We start from the raw sequence: 16,328 nt of genomic DNA, 5'->3' as shown, positions 1-16,328 counted from the left end.
CTCAAAATGGACATAAGTTTAAGAGCTAAAACTATAAAACTCTTAGAAGAAAAACACTGGGAAAAGCTTCATGTCATTAGATTTGGCAAGGATTTGGGGATGGACAGCATAAGCACAGATGATTAAAGAAAAAATAAACTGGACTATGCCAAAATTAAACATTCCTCCATCAAAGGCCACTATCAACAGAGTGAAAAGACAACTGTGACCCACTGATTAGGAGAAAATATGTGCAAATCATAGCTGTATATAAAGAATTCCTATGATTCAACAAGAAAACCAAACAGCTGGATTAAAAATGGGCAAAGGACTTAAATAGATAATTCTCCAAAGTTGTACAAGTGACCAATAAGCACTTGAAAAGAAGCTCAACATCAGAATCATTAGGGACATGCAAATCCAAGCTATAATGAGATACCACCTTACACCCATTAGGATGGCTATTACGAAAAAAAGAAAGAACAAACGTTGGCAAAGATGCAGAGAAAATTAGAGTCCTTGGGCACTGTTGGTAGGGATATAAAATGGTGCAGCCACTATGAAAAACAGCATGGCAGTTCCCAGAAATAGAATTATCATATGATCCAGAAATTCTACTTCTGGGTGCATACCCCAAAGAACAAATCAGGACCTCAAATGGACATCTGTACGCCCATATTTTAGCAGCATTATTCACGATAATCAAAAGGTAGAGGCAGCCCGTGTCCATCAATGGATGAATGGATACACAAAATGTGGTACATACAGAAGACATATGTATATACAAGATGTAGTACATACATACAACGGAATTTTATTCAGCCTTAAAAAGTAAGGAAATTCTGATGCTACAACATGGAGGACCCTTGAGGATATTATGCTAAGTGAAATAAGCCAATCACAAAAGGACAAATACTGTATGATCCCATTTATACAAGGTATCTAGAGTAGTCAAATTCAGGGAGACAAGAAGTAGAATGGTGGCTGCCAGGGGTGAGGGGAGAAAGGAACAGGGAGTTAGGGTTCAGTGGATATAGTTTCAGTTTAGAAGATGAAAAAAGTTCTGGAGACGGACTGTGGTTATAGTTGTACAACATAATTGTACTTAATACCACTAAGCTGTACACTTAAAGGTGGTTAAAATGGTATTTTTTCCTGTTTTAGAATTAAAGAATAATTTCAAATATTTTGTCAGTTACAAATATATACAGAAGTAAAAAAACAGTAAAACTCATTTAATAGGCTATATATTACTTCTTTGTAAAAACCTATTGAGAATATCTGAACAGCACTTGCCTTCTTGTCATGTAACTTATGCTGCACATCGAGCATTTCTGCTATGCCTTGATGAATTGTTATACTTCTTACTAAGTGTGAATCAACGTCCAACATTTTAGTCTTTGTTGTGAAATACCTGAGACTTTAATGTGAAATTTTTGCCTGCATCACTAACTCTGGGTCATCATCTTTTTCCTTACATCGCTTTCCTCCTTTGTGTCGATAAGAATGCCTTCACCAGGGGTGCCTGGGTGGCTCGGTTGGTGAAGCATCTGCCTTCAGCTCAGGTCATGATCCCAGGATCCTGGGATAAGCTCCTTGTCAGGCTTTCTGCTCAGCTTTTCCCTCTCCCTCTTTGTCCCTCCTCATAGCTCATGCTCTATTTCTAATAATAAATAAAATCTTTAAAAAAAAGAATGCCTTCACTAGGCACCCATGGCTGCACATGTCATTTTTTTTTTTTTAATCATCTCTTGAAAGTTGGCTGGGACATTCTCACATTAGCTTTTCCTTCTATAGCTCCATTTGTGCTTGATTCACTTTTCAACTCCAACATTATCACTTTTTGCTGCCCTTTCATCTTTGTTGGCCAATTCCCTCTTCTGGTTATCCGTTTTAGTAAAATGTCCCGTGGGTTTATCATTATGAGACAAAGAGTCCACATAAGGACACGCTTTGTGGTCTGTGCAGGAGCCGAAGAGAAGCACGGTGACCAATCACAGGCAAACTCTGAGAGAAGTGACGCGGTCACTGATCATGATGTGTGTCGGGCACACCTGAGGGTGACTGGCAGGCTGCACAGCTAGCAGCTTGCAAATACCGCCACGCAGGGTTCAAACACAGGCGTAACTGAAACGTGAACCCTGCTACCTGGTCTTCTTTAACCCAACTCTGGTAACTGAAACCCATGCATGTCAGAACCAAGCAAGGCAAATGCTAACTGTATAATTACAAGCCGAGATAAGAAGACCAGAGGAAAGGAGCAGGATTCCTAGAGAACCTTTGAGAACCTGAAAGACAACTATGGTGGTTAAAGGTGGAAGAGTAAGGAAAGAGCGCAACAATGTAAAAGAAGGCTGCCAGAGGATACAACTGGCCAAAGTACGGATACTTTAAATGAAGGTTAATATAGATTCTAAAGCTTAAGACCAAAATCACTGTCAATTTAAAGCTATTTTACTTTTCCATTTTTATATAAAGTGTCATATGAAAAAAGGAGCTATGAGTCTACTTTACAGTATGAGCTTTCTTGGCTTTGTACAGCTATAGCCTATAAGGAACACAATGGAATTATTTTAAAATATAAGAAAATAAAAAGATAAGTCTGTAGATGGTCAAGGGACAAACCACACAGAGCTAAGCCACACCAGAGTTCCTGTCAGAGGTTCTGGTCCTAATCCTGAGGGTAGTGGTAGGCTGTACTAGTTTCCTGGGGTTGCTGTAACAAATCACCACAAACTTGGTGGCTTAAAGAGAATTTCTCTCTCCCAATTCTGCAGGCCAGAAGCCTGAACTCAGTTCCACTGGGCTGAACTAAGCAGGTGGCAGGGCTGCACCCCCACCCCCACCCCAGAGGCTTTAGGGGAGAGAATCCATTCCCTGACTACTCCAGTTTCTGGTGACAGCTGCATTCCTGGGCTTAGGGCAGCCACCAACTCCAATCCTAAGACCAGCATCTCCAAATTTTTCTTTCTGCTCCGTTTTCATTCCGCCTGCTGCGTGTAAAATCTCCCCTTGCCTCCCTCTTACAAGGATATGTGTGAGTGCATTGATGTAATCTGGGTGGACTGGAGATTCACCTGGATGATCTTCCCATCTTAAATCTTTAACTTCATCACACCTGCAAAGACTTTTTCTTGGAGGCTGCTAGATAAGGTAACACTCTGAGGTTCCAGGGATTCAGATATGGGTATTCTTTTTTTTTTCTTTTTTTAATTTAAATCCAATTAATTAACATATAATGTATTATTGGTTTTAGAGGTAGAGGTCAGTGATTCCTTAGTCTTATATAATAACCAGGGCTCATTACATCACATGCCCTCCTTAGTAAGACCTGGGTATTCTTTTGGGGGACCATTTCTCAGAGGCAACATAGTTAGACTCACACATTGAAAAACCACCATGGTGGGGGTGGACGAGGAACAGGAGATATAATGAAGACAGCTGGGCTACTAGTGATCTAAGTCAGAGATGGCTTGGACAAACTAGGTGGTGGTGGAGGGGGGATGAAGAGAAGTGAATGGAGATACTCAGACTAGAAGGTGAGTAAGAGGGAGGTGTCAAGAGGGCCTCCCAGACTTCTGGCAGGCATAACCTTGTTTCAAGTGGTGCCACGCGCTGAGCCAGGGAGCACCAGAAGGCCGAATGTGCAGGAGACCATCAAACTAAACAAGGGACCTGCAATAGTGCTGGGTAATGCTAAACAGAACAAGAGGGTTTCTTTTGGAGGAAGCAAGGGAAACAGCATACTCTGGGGATGGGGCCACCATCTTCCACTCACAATCTTTTTAACTTGGGTTCCGTAAGCCTTCACGTTGTCACATGCAAAGTGATGACACTACTACTTATCCTCAGGGCCCTGGAGAGCATTGGGATTAAGGAAGAAATGCACATGACACAGTGCCCTTAACAGTAAGCATTGATTACCATTGACTGATTACCACTTGATTACCATTCACTGTCGCTCTTTGCCTGCACGGTAGTAATGCATAGACCAATACCTGTATGATTACAAGAGTGTCATATGTCTAACTTTATTCCAATTCCTCTCTAGCTTTGCTAATTCATATTCATTTATTGCTCCAGGCCTGAAGCTCATTTAGAGTTACTGATACATTCTGAAAATAACTCTTCAGGCTAAATAAAGTCAACTTTTTTTAGTTTTCCTAATTCTGTCATTAATGTGTATCAAATATCTTCCTAACTCATTAGCATTAGTCCCTTCTCTATCTTAAATAACTCAATCATCTCCATGCTCTACCAATAGAGATCACCCAGACACATTTTATCAATTACCTAAAAAGCCTTCCCAACCAATCCTTCAACAGGGGTTATTTTTAAAGTAACAAAATTGCTTAAACATGTTTTATTTTCTCATCTTTAAGTTATAATACAGTCCCTTTATTATGTGCGGCAATAATCTACAAACTGCATGAATACCTTAATTGAAGATTAAACACACTCAGCTATTTATACAAGCAGGTCAAATACTATTTTACATAGTTAAAGAGACATTTCAAAGTGAAACTAGAGACTTATTTTTCAAAATAAAGCTTTAGTAAATAGTTCTTAGTACACAACTCTGAACTTCATATGGAAGTGTGGGCCTCTCACCAAGGCACCTATATTTTCCTTTAGTTTTTAGTAGAGCCATAGGTCAAGAAAATTTCATTTGTGTTTTCTTCATCATTCCTAAGCATCCTTAACTATAAATTTAGGCTTGCACAGAAAGCTGTCCGATCCTCATCTGGTTTCATTTTACACAGGTAAAACTCAACATTCTTCTATTAAGAGGAAAGCTCACAGTTTCAAGTTAGACGCAACTGTTCTCTGTTATCAGCCAAGCCCACATCTGAGATACCACACAAGAGCTACGGAGAAACACACAAACCATTCTCTCATTTCTTGCCATTTTTATAATAGCAATGTCACCAGAACAATAATCTCTAAGAATTCCAACATGACCGGTCTTGACACTTGGCTAAACGACTTTAGATAGCCATTTCCCCTCTCCCATGGCCCACTTTTTTTTTTTTCTGTGCTACTTCAAGAGGAATAATTCCTAGCTCAATGTGTAATTTTGATAATTCAAAGTAATGAGTGTCTCGTCAATCATCAGTCCAAAAACCATTTGGATCTACGTGGTTGACAGCTGAAGCAAATGGCATTCCAGATAGAAACAAAACTTTCCCGGGCAATTAAACTGACAAAGACTGTGCTAAAATGCGGAGGAAAGGGAGAAACCCAATTACTCCAACAATTGCAGGGCTACAAAAAAGCAGCCCCATTCTCGCCTTGAACAGTTCAAGAGTCACAAGTATGCAGGTGAATTCAACCTGTTTCTTATAGACATAAAGAAGAGGACGAGTATGATTTACAAGATGCAAAGGTAAAGTCTTTTGTTGCACCAGAATTCAACTGACAATACATAACTTGAGATTTTGCAATTCACTGCTCAGAATGGGAGGGGGGGACCACTTGAAGGCTTGACAGTGACTCATTATACCGGGAACAATCCTAAAGAGGTCATGAAGCATGAGCTTAGTTTAATCCAATTGTTTCTCAAAACCTGAATCTCTGTTATTTAGCAAATTCAACTTGGATTCAGATACAAAACATCATTTTCCCTCATTTCCTGGCCTGTTAGGATAGCACAATTTTTACCTGCGATAAAGAGAAAATGATACAAACGTTTAAAAATCTGTTTATCTGGTGACGGTTACTTTACAGATGAATCATCTACATTAAGTGAAACCTGGAGGGCTGTGGCAGAGGAGGCACGAAAGCACAATGCCAAGACAAAAGGCCTCAATCTCGACGGCAAGAAGGCCGAAGCAGGAAAGGCAGCAGATCATGCCGTGAACTGTCAGGGCTCAGAGACAGACATATCATGGCCGGACTCCTGGTTTCCCCGAGCCAAGCCCAGGGAGGAACAGGAGGGTGCGATCGAGCACGTATGAACAGGTTGAACCAACATGTCTTATGGGATGCAGCTGACGTCATGGTTGAGGGTGGGACCAGGGAGAACTCTTCATCTGTGTATTGAGGCACCCTATCTAAATGACATACCACTAAATGGTATGTGTGGGTGTTTCCTACTCGCTGCTTCTAAGTACAATGGAACAGAAAATCGTCATGAAGCATTCTGCCGTATTTCCTCCCACTTTAGAAGAATCACTTTTATGGTTTCCTTGGTCATGAAATTTTGGGGTAACTGCATCCTGACTCCTGGGGATTTGGCCTATGTGTGTGTGTGTGACCTACTTAGCAAAAAGCCTGCTCACTTCCTGGGAAGGATGTGAACCACGAGCCAGTTTAGACCTGGAGATTTAACGTTAAGAAGACCCGGTTGGGGACAGGGCAGAGAGAGTAGGGCTCTGAAATAAAGTCACCTGAGGCTGGAAAGACACAGGTCCTGCAAGCTGGCCCCACCGTGAAGGGGTTCCTGAGGTTCTGCACACCCATATGGCGAGAGACAGAAGAACCAGTGCTAAGATCCATTCCTGGAGCTCTCTGGGCCCTAGAAACAGGTGCACGTGTGTGTGTGCGCGCGTGTGTGAATGAGCTGGAAAAGCCGGTGTGTAGGAGCAGTCACCCCAGGGGCCCAGCAGTGAAGGAACCCCACCCCTGGGCTCTGCCCTGGTGCCCGTGGTTGCAGAGGCAATGGAGGCCCTGCCTTCACCACGCCCCTCCAGTGGCAGCCATACCAGCCTGGGCAGCCCCTCTCCTGCTGTCACCCCTGCACGGCTCCTGGCAGCCCCAGGATTCCAGCTGCAGAGCCCAAACCTTGTCTTGAGCTCACGCCCCCCCCCGCCGCCCCCGAGCTCAGTGCCTCTCCATGGAGGGGTTCTGGAAATCTGCGGGGCCATCTGGGGACGCCACAATGACAGGAGTGCAAGGGGCTGTGGACGTGAGGCGGCCAGCAATGTGGGAGAGTCCTGCATAGCATGCCATGTCCTGCACAACTTCTGAACCCTACTTCCATCGGCACAAGAAGTACAAAGTCATGCCAGCACTGTTTAAATATACCCTTTACTGAGACTCGTTCACAATTTTAGAGAATTATGTCACCAGCAGCAGCACTGCGTGTGGCACTGGGCCTGCCAGCCCGCAACAGCTACCCCAGCCTGCGTGTGTAGCTACCACAAGCCGAAATGGAGCAGGGATTCTGAACGCTCCTGTAAGCACACTGAAAGCCAAACATTTCTGAAGAGCCAGGAAATCCCAGATACCAGTTACTTTCATTAATATATTTCACTTTTGCCATCCTATATTAGGAATTTGTCACACTGAGATTTATCACAAGGACCACATACAGAAACGACTCGGGGTTTTATCTTTATTTTTCCATCCTACTGATACTGTCCTCGGGGGATGCCCATCACCCCCATCCCAACTTTCCTGTAAGTTTTTTAAATTCATCCTCTAATCCTAGACTTCTGTTAAAGGTTTTGGTCTCCAAAGTACTTGGCTTGGCGAGGGATCTAAAGATGGGAGACCTATTTTCTAAGACACGTTGTCAGCACACATCCCAGGTCCTAATGCAGGAAACTAACTATTCCAATGCTACCCTGACACAGGCAGCCTGGCTCATTGCAAAAATGTCACCCTTCCTCATCTGATCGACTTCAACAGTGTTTGGCCTTGGCATATTATCCCTATTTCAATTAAGGTATTTTCCCACTTTCTCTTAACATAGAGAAGTCTGGTCTGTTACTTTTTTATTACAAAGTGCACCTACTCTCTCATTTTTCTACTATGGAATAGGTTCTGATCTTTTCTTAAATCCAAATGTATTGATTACACACACATGCCAGCACCTAACTACTTTATCATTTGATGAAGGCATAGTGAGCCTTTACATTTTGAAACATATGTAGTTTTTTATAAATTTCTTTTTACTTCTCCCTTATAATATGGACCTTTAGACTTTTTGTGAGCAGGTTATGTCACCTATGAATTTATTTTAGGATCACAGGAGGGGAATGACAACATATTTTATAAAAAGAAGGTATGAGATCTGATACAGTTGAGAGCCCCTGCTCTAGAAAGTTTCCCTTCCCATCCACCAAGTTCTTTCAAAGACAGTCCCTTCCTGAAATTCAGGACAGGGATTTTGGAGTAGGGAAGCTAGATTTCTGCCTTCTCACGCCACAGAGGCAAATAACACCAGAACATGTCATGCCACCACCACCCAGGGGTAGCCCAGAGCCTTGCAGGTGGACTGATAAAAGACTACAAAGACTGGCCAGTTAGGGTAGACCGCCTCTCAACCACACACAACACCGAGCAGAGGACAGCACACTCAAAGGACCGTGACCCCCAGAGCTGCCACTGCTGGGGCCAGGCACAGCTGAGACCAGTGGCCACTTCAGAAGCAGCAGACTTCATCAGAGCACTCCGCATTCCCTTTGATCGCACCTGTCAGGACTAGCGTGTGCTCAGTGACAGCTTTGCTCCCCACTGCCCCACACCAAGCACTGGGCAGCCTGGATGCACCAAAGGGAAGAGGCTGAAAGGCCAGACAGGAGTTCTGAGAAGCAGAGCGTCAATTTGGGGGCACACAGGAGCACCTCCATGGGTCAAGAGACATGCCTGGTGCACATCAGTACGGGGAGCGGGGATGAATAATCAAGCTTTCAGAGCTCCTAAAGGACACTGCCCCTGGGCTATACTTGCCGACTGGCAAATAAAGGGGTGCTGATATGCCCCTAAGACCTCTTGGACCTCACGCTACTCCAGCGAGCTAAGGAAAGCCAGGAACCCCTGATCAGGAAGTCCACCTATCTCTACAATCTCAGCTCGCTCATACAGACAGGCAGCCATGTAAACAATGTGCAGACATCACCAGTGCTGGAGAAAGGGACAGTAAGAGCCCGCAGGGCCACTGAGGCCTCCTACCACCTTGGATAAGTCAGAACAAGTTAGCTGATGCAAAATACCCCAGCACGACGAGTGGGGAGGGGACAAGGGGAGCGTCATGGAAGCAGACAGGTCTGATCACAGGACAACCTATGCCAAGCCGGGACCCTTATCCTATAGAAGACTGGGAGCCATGAAGTGCCTAAAGCTCTGGGAGACTCATTCCCTCAAGACACACTCCCTGGTGGCTTATCAGGTGGCCTCTGGGTGTGAAACGTTTGCATATTGCTGGGATCCCCCCCCAAAATGGCTTTAGCAGCACGCAGGTCAACTTCTCATATCGTAGCAGTTACAGAAGAGCAGTAGTATAGTGTAGTGTAGTGGGGAAACAGACGCCGGAGTACGATGGCCTGGGTTCGCACCCAGCAATTCCACCTCACTGTGCAACCTTGGACAGGTCGTTCAACGTAAGTGTGCTTCCCTCCACCCCCTGTGAGAGGGAGATAACAAGAGCACCCCCCCTCGCCCCCGCACAGAGCTGCAGCAGGATAAAATAAAGATTAACATTCCGGGAGTGCTGGTGTGTGGCCCCGCACCCAGTGAGCACCAACTACTCTTTACCATGATGTGCTTACTTGGATGCATACTAGGAAAAATCAGTCACCTAAGCCAGTGATTCCACAGATATTACAGCTGTGGGCAAGACTAAGTATTAAAGTGGTCCTTTTTGAGATAGACTGAAAGACATTAAGCAATATCACCTCGAAGGACCTGCTTCTCACCTTGGTGTCCCACACGCAGCAGACGCTGTGTAGGGGTTTTCTCCATAATAACGGATCATCTTCCTGTAAGACAGAAGTAACTACCTGTTGTGTGTATATATATATATATTTCTTGTGTTCTGAAATCCTTGAGCAAGAAGGAAGAGATGGAGAAAGTAACCCCAGCTGAGGAAAAGGACTGAGATAGCAAACCATCAACCACTTTTACACATGAAAAAATAAAAGCCCCTATTTCAATCTCCAAATCAGTTGCCAAGAAATCAGGACCTTCTCTTCTGAGGCAGCAAATTTATGGATAGTTTTATACAAAAATATGTTTTTGTAACTATGTATGGTGAGGGATATCAACTAGACTTATTGTAGTGATTATTTCACAACAGATGCAAATCATTTATGTTGCATACCTGAAACAAACATCTATGTCAATTACATCTCAATAAAAGAAGAAAAAAATAAAAACCAGACACGCAGGCAAAGTCACTGACTCAAAAACTGGAATGCATTTCCCCCATTAAAAAAGGCTTTCAGTGGTGACTATGTTCCCAGGCTTGCCCACAAAGGCAATTCAATCTCATATTGGACCTATGTACGGGTTGAAAGCTTACTAAGAATTCGGGGAATAGAGTAAGTGGTGGAAAAGGTCTAAGACAGAGCTCAGTGCCCCCCGCCCCACCCTCCCAACCGCAGCCCTGGCACTGGGCAGTTTTGAAATAACAGGAAAATTCTTTGCTGCACAGCCATCTACTTTCTGTACGTCGTTTACACTCTTCTCAAGCCCTTCTCAGCATTAGCCTTTTGAAAGTCCCACTGCTGTTGCTGGGAAAGGAGGAGAAGTGACCCTGGCAAAGGAGCCTGGGGTGCAAAAAATGGAGCTAAAACAACCTGAGCAAAAAGGTCTAGGCCCCTGAAATATGATGATGTGTTTGGGGATCTCCAAGTGGTTTCTCTGTAGCTATAACACGAAGTGTTCTACGCTTCAGTATTCTTGCTTTCTTCCTTTGTGTTTTCTTACCTTCACTGAACCTTCATTTCACTCAGTACACATCCTCTAGGGTAGGGACGAAGGCAATCTTCCAGAACTACTTGTTAATGCAGCATGCAGGACTCAGAGCACACAGATTCTTTAAGGGTTCACTTCTTTAACTTTGTGTGCTTTTGGGTGCATGCACACACACACACACACACACACACACACACACACACACACACCTGCAGTATATTCATTTTTTTCCTGTTAATTTCCTATACATAAACTCTCCCATTAGTCTACAGGCAGTTGAATTTTCAAAAGCATCCCGATTAAACAAAATGAATCTTTAATGAATATTCAATCGGGATCTTTCCAGAAAGCACAATAATTGGGGAAAAAAATATATGAGCCTTTTTTTTTTTTTAAACAAACGCGGCCTTAAGTTGAAAAGGATGGAAAAAAGCAACAGAGGAGTTTCCTGTCTTTACTGCCTGTTCCCTTACACCATTTCTGCTTTTCATCGCTTCTCCTTTTCTTCCATTTCTGCATCTATGGACTTTCCATAAACTCCAGCAACAAGACACAGGCATGCTGCTGTCTGGGAAGAGCCAGATCATGCAGAAAACACAGGTGTCCTAACAAGCTCTTCCTGTCCTCTCAAGTACCTGCCACAGCTTTGGGCAAAGAGGCTCATGCACCTATTGGCCCAGGTCTCATGCACAAGCCTTTTGAGTTTTTCCAGACAGAACTCTGGTTTGTACCAGGGGCCAGTAATTTTTTTTCTGTGAAGGACCAGAGAGTAAATATTTTAGGCTTTGTAGGCCACATGGTCTGTCAGCTATTCATTACTGTTGCTGTATTGTGCAACAGCCACAGAAAAGACATAATCAAGCAAGAGTGTCTGTGTCCCAATAAAACTTTATTTACAAAAACAGACAGCTGGCCAGATTTGGCCTATAGGCCACCGTTTGCAATCCCTGGATTATACTGAGCCACCTCTATGACAAGACTGGCTCTGTAATCAACATGCTCACAAACAAGACACAGGTAATAAGGCCTTGTCATATGTACCATAAATTGTGTTAAATTTAGGATCCATACTTGCATTTTAAACCTATTACCTACCATGAATTTTTCTTGCCTTTTGTTAATAAATTTTTGCCACTTTTACAATTTAAAATGGAAAAGAAAAGCAATCCATAACACCAACTATTTACTAGTTCTATAGCAAATCCATATTTATTTATGTATATTTATCCTCAATGAACATTCTTTATAACCACTATATGCTTCTTGTGTTAGAGGACAATGGTTTTTCAATATGACTTTTTAGTAACACCTACAGCCAGAAATTGGTGATAGTGTTGGCAGGGGAAGAACTGCAGATATTTTAAGGTCAGAAAGAACACAAGGAGTTAAAGCAAGAGGAGATGATGGTGGCAGCAAGGAGAGGAGGGAGATAAATGTCCAGCCCGGGAAAGAAGAACAACAAATTTCATTCTGGGGAAGAACTCCAGATGTCTCCTGTCTTCCTCCTAGCTTAATGTGCTTCACCTCTCCAGATAGTCCTCCAATAAAAAAAGTAGTATCACAAGCCAAAAAGAGAAAAAGGCGCCAAGAGTCAATTATGGCCGTGAGGGCCACGGTGAGGAACGCGGTGGTCATACAACATGAGTTGACTAGACGACCAGCAGCAAAGCAACCCCGAAAAGCTGCGCTGACTCACAGGAAACACAGACTGACCAGTGATCCGAGAAAATGCCAAGTGCGGAATCAGCCATCCAACGGGACAACCTAATCACACTGATCAGCTTGCTGTGCTCACCCATTTCTCAGCTCCATGTGGGTTTTTCACTGTTTCCTGGACTTTACTTCCACCCCCCTGCCAACGCCACCCCCCCCCCCCCCCCCCCCGCCTTGATGCTCAGACAGCATTTCCTCCACTAAAGTTTCCTTCCCGCTGAGTTAGACTCCAGCTGCTCTCCACTCCCATAGGTCAGAGCACGCCCCGGGCACGTCTCCCATTCGCCACCCTGCTGTCAACTGTACCTACACCACAACACCTGAAATCTAGGGCCTGTTCCTTGCGCACGTAACTAGCCCCTATTTTATCACGTGTCTGAGTACCTAAAGCTCTGAGTCCCCGTCACACACGTGAACATCGGTTAAGAGTTGGGGGTGGGGATGCGCAGAAGGGGAGTGAGCTCAGCTGCATTAGATCAGGAAGCTCAAAGGCCAACAATAGGAATTTGATTTCAGGTAGTCAGTCTCATGAAGGTGCAAAGTTGTGTCCTCAGGCTCAAAGCAGAAAGGCCCCACAGCAGCATTCATCTGTCTCAACCTCTGGGAACACATCCCCAAGTGCATGATGGGGTCTCAGCACCAAGAATAGGGCACCTTGTTACATTATTACTATAGTTACAATTGAAGTGAGTTATAGTCTGAAATCCCAACTAAGGAGCCTCTTACAGCTCAAAAGAAAGACTCTACTGTGCATATATTTCTAATTCCTATATGTCATATCTAAATTACACAATCCAGACTTTCCATTAATTCAGAATGGCCTTCATGATAGGTTTCTATGAAGTAACCATTTCTCCTCATTCCATAGCTGTCCATGAAACTTACCATGCTAGTAAGGTGGCATGAGAAAATGATCTTCTTGCTTGAATAAAGATGTTATTGTTACACTAGATGCAAAATATGTTTCTTTTGTTAAACTATGAGGATAAGCTTCTGGAAGGTTTACTAGTAGGGAAAGGATGGTCTTCTGTGACAAAACAATCCTAAGAAAGGAGAAAACCAAATAGCTTTCTCTTCCGTAAACAGAGTAGAGGTGTTCCTGGAGTACTTATAATAATAATAAGTCACCAAGTTTTCCAGCAGACCATTCAACTCTGGACAGAAGACACATTTCCCAATACATAAAAGGATCTAAATCTTTCATACACCCTCTGTGAGGCTAACCTTAAATATAAAAGCTACCTACACACAGGATGTTTCTTCCTGCTACTCAAACTATGCCATCAAGAAGAAAGCACAGGGTGCCTGGGTGGCTCAGTTGGTTAAGCGACTGCCTTCGGCTCAGGTCATGATCCTGGAGTCCCAGGATCGAGTCCCGCATCAGCCTCCCTGCTGGGCAGGGAGTCTGCTTCTCCCTCTATCTCTCTCTCTCTCAAATAACTAAATAAAATATTTTAAAAAAGAAGAAGAAAGCACAATAATGGGGAAGGCATCAAGTATAAAGCTAGCTAGCGTTTACTGAGGGCTTACATTGTGCCAGCTACCATGGATTATTTCTTTTAATCCTAACAACCACATTATGATGTACACCAACTCCCATTTTAAAAGCGAGGAAGCAAATTTTGAGTAACCAAAGTCAGCAGCTACAAAAAGTGGCAAAACTACAACTGTAACCCTGGTTACAGGATTCTGGTCCACAATCACACATCTACACAAGTATGTTTGCCAAAATATGGATCAGCAGCACATTGGGTGGTGGCAAGAATGCAAGGCTGTCCCACATCATGGACAAATTAGAGGGAATCAAGGGAAAGCTCACGGCATAATGTAACCACTGTCTACACCTTTAAAAAGTTTAAATTACTAGAAAATAAGATCAGAAGGCAAATCACAAAATACAGTTGACCCTTGAACAGTGTGAGGGTCAGGGGCACCGACTATATATAAGTTTTGACTCCCCAAAAACTTAACTGCTAGTAGCCAACTGTTGACCAGAAGCCTTATTGATATTTTGTTTGTTGTAATACATACTGTATTCCTATAATAAAGGAAGCTAGAGAAAAAATTCTTAAGAAAATCACAAGGAAGGGACGCCTGGGTGACTCAGTCAGTTAAGCGTCTGCCCTCGGCTCAGGTCATGATCCCAGAGGTCCTGAGATCGAGTCTCACATCAGGCTCCCTGCTCAGCATGGAGACTGCTTCTCCCTCTGCCTGCCACTCCCCCTGCTTGTGCTGACAAAGAAAATCTTAAAAAAAAAAAAATCACAAGGAAGCAAAAATACATTTACAGTACTATTAAAAAATACATGTGGAAGTAGATCCATGCAGTTCAAACCCATGTTGGCCAAGGGTCAACTGTATAATAATTTTAGTGAGGCAGGCAGAATGAGATAATGAAAAGAGCCCTGATTTAGAACCACTGCGCTTGTGTCCATGCTAAACACGGAGACTCAAGCCCCTCATGATAAAATTGTCATGATAAAAATACAGCTCACCCTTTTGTTGTCACCAGAATAGTGAGAATATAAGAATATAAGCAAGAATATGCCAGCACTGTGCCTGGCAGAAAACAGATACTACAATAGTTTGTTTCATCTTTTATTTTCAAAACACAAGTAGGGGTGCCTGGGGGGGCTCAGTCGGTTGAGTGGCAAACTCTTGATTTCAGCTCAGGCTGTGATCTCAGGGTTGTGGAACCGAGCCCTGTGTCTTGGGTGCCCTGGCTCAGTGGAGAGTCTGCTTCTTTCCTTCTCCCTCTGCCCCTCCCCCTGCCTGTCTGCTCTAAAATAAAATGAATCTCTAAAACACACACACACACACACACACACACACACACACACAAACACACACAAGACAGCTCCTGTCTATATACTGTAAATCCTCCCTGGACACCGCCCCCTCCTCTACCCTCAACACACCCACAGAGAAATTCCTTTTTGGTGCATCAGTTTCTCTGAGAAAATAATTCTATCACTCATAATCTGCCTTCCTTTAATGGCACATAAAATAGTCTAGATAACAGTATTTCTGCCTTATTTCACGCTTTCAATATACAGAAATCACAAGGTGCTATTTAAGTACACGAAAGCAGTTTAGAAAAAAAGTTAAAACAAGATAACATTCCAAAAGCAAGAAGTATTGAAATAGGCAAGCACAGTATCTTGAGTCAAAGAGTAAATTTGACTCAGGTTTTCTCCAGCCTTCTCTCTCATACAACACAACTGGTAATCTTAAAAAAAAAAAAAAAAAAAATCAGAGCACTGTACCAAACACTCACATGTGGTTTTTTCACGAAGTACATTCTCAGACTGAAATCAGCCTGGTAGCCTTTAAAAATAAAATGGCCTGAGAAAAGCTGTTTCCACTTTTTTTTTTTTTTTTTACAAAAAACTGATTTAAGAGTACATGGTCTTTAGTGAAGAGTTCATAGTTGTGAGATACTCGCATTGCCATTAAAAAGTGAAAGCTCCAACCATAGAACCACCAATCTTTGAAGTCAGAAAACGACAGGCGTCTGTCTCTACGTCCTCTACCCCTCCTCTCATTTCCTTACAGACCATGGCTCACAATCACAGATGCACAACGGTCCCTTCATTCCTACCAAACCACCCAGGTCTGAAAAAGTGTGAAGCATGTGTCCCTTAAACACCTACAGGAAAGTTGCTAATCAACATCCTTGAGACTCAACACTGAAAGGGCAAATCACAAACTTGTTTCCTAAACCAGAAAGCAGATGCTTCTGGTCCCCAGTGAAACTGAAGGCTCCTCCCACTCACAGAAGAACGATAACGGGTTTCAGTTCTTTCGATTCATTTTTTAGAAGACGAATTTTTAAAAAGCAACTGAGCACACGTGTTCTCCCTTCCACCCTTACATACATTTACAATCCCTCCATTTTTTTCTTCAAGTTACAAAAGTCCATAATAAGTACACTCGCTTGAAAGGCATTAGGAACTCATTTTGAGGACTGAGGTCTAGAAGACAGGCAGAGAGAG

The 16,328-nt window shown here is 43.2% G+C and overlaps 1 protein-coding gene across 2 annotated transcripts in view; it reads right to left on the bottom strand.

Moving 5' to 3' along the window:
• Positions 1 to 16,328, bottom strand: part of TTC39C (tetratricopeptide repeat domain 39C) — a 109,224-nt gene that overhangs the window by 92,041 nt on the left and 855 nt on the right. The gene's annotated exons all lie outside the window — the stretch shown is intronic.

The sequence above is a fragment of the Zalophus californianus genome, chromosome 14, assembly GCF_009762305.2.
Source record: "Zalophus californianus isolate mZalCal1 chromosome 14, mZalCal1.pri.v2, whole genome shotgun sequence".
Taxonomy (NCBI): domain Eukaryota; kingdom Metazoa; phylum Chordata; class Mammalia; order Carnivora; family Otariidae; genus Zalophus; species Zalophus californianus.
The sequence above is the reverse complement of the archived record's forward strand: the minus strand, read 5'-3'. Positions and strand labels throughout refer to the sequence as shown.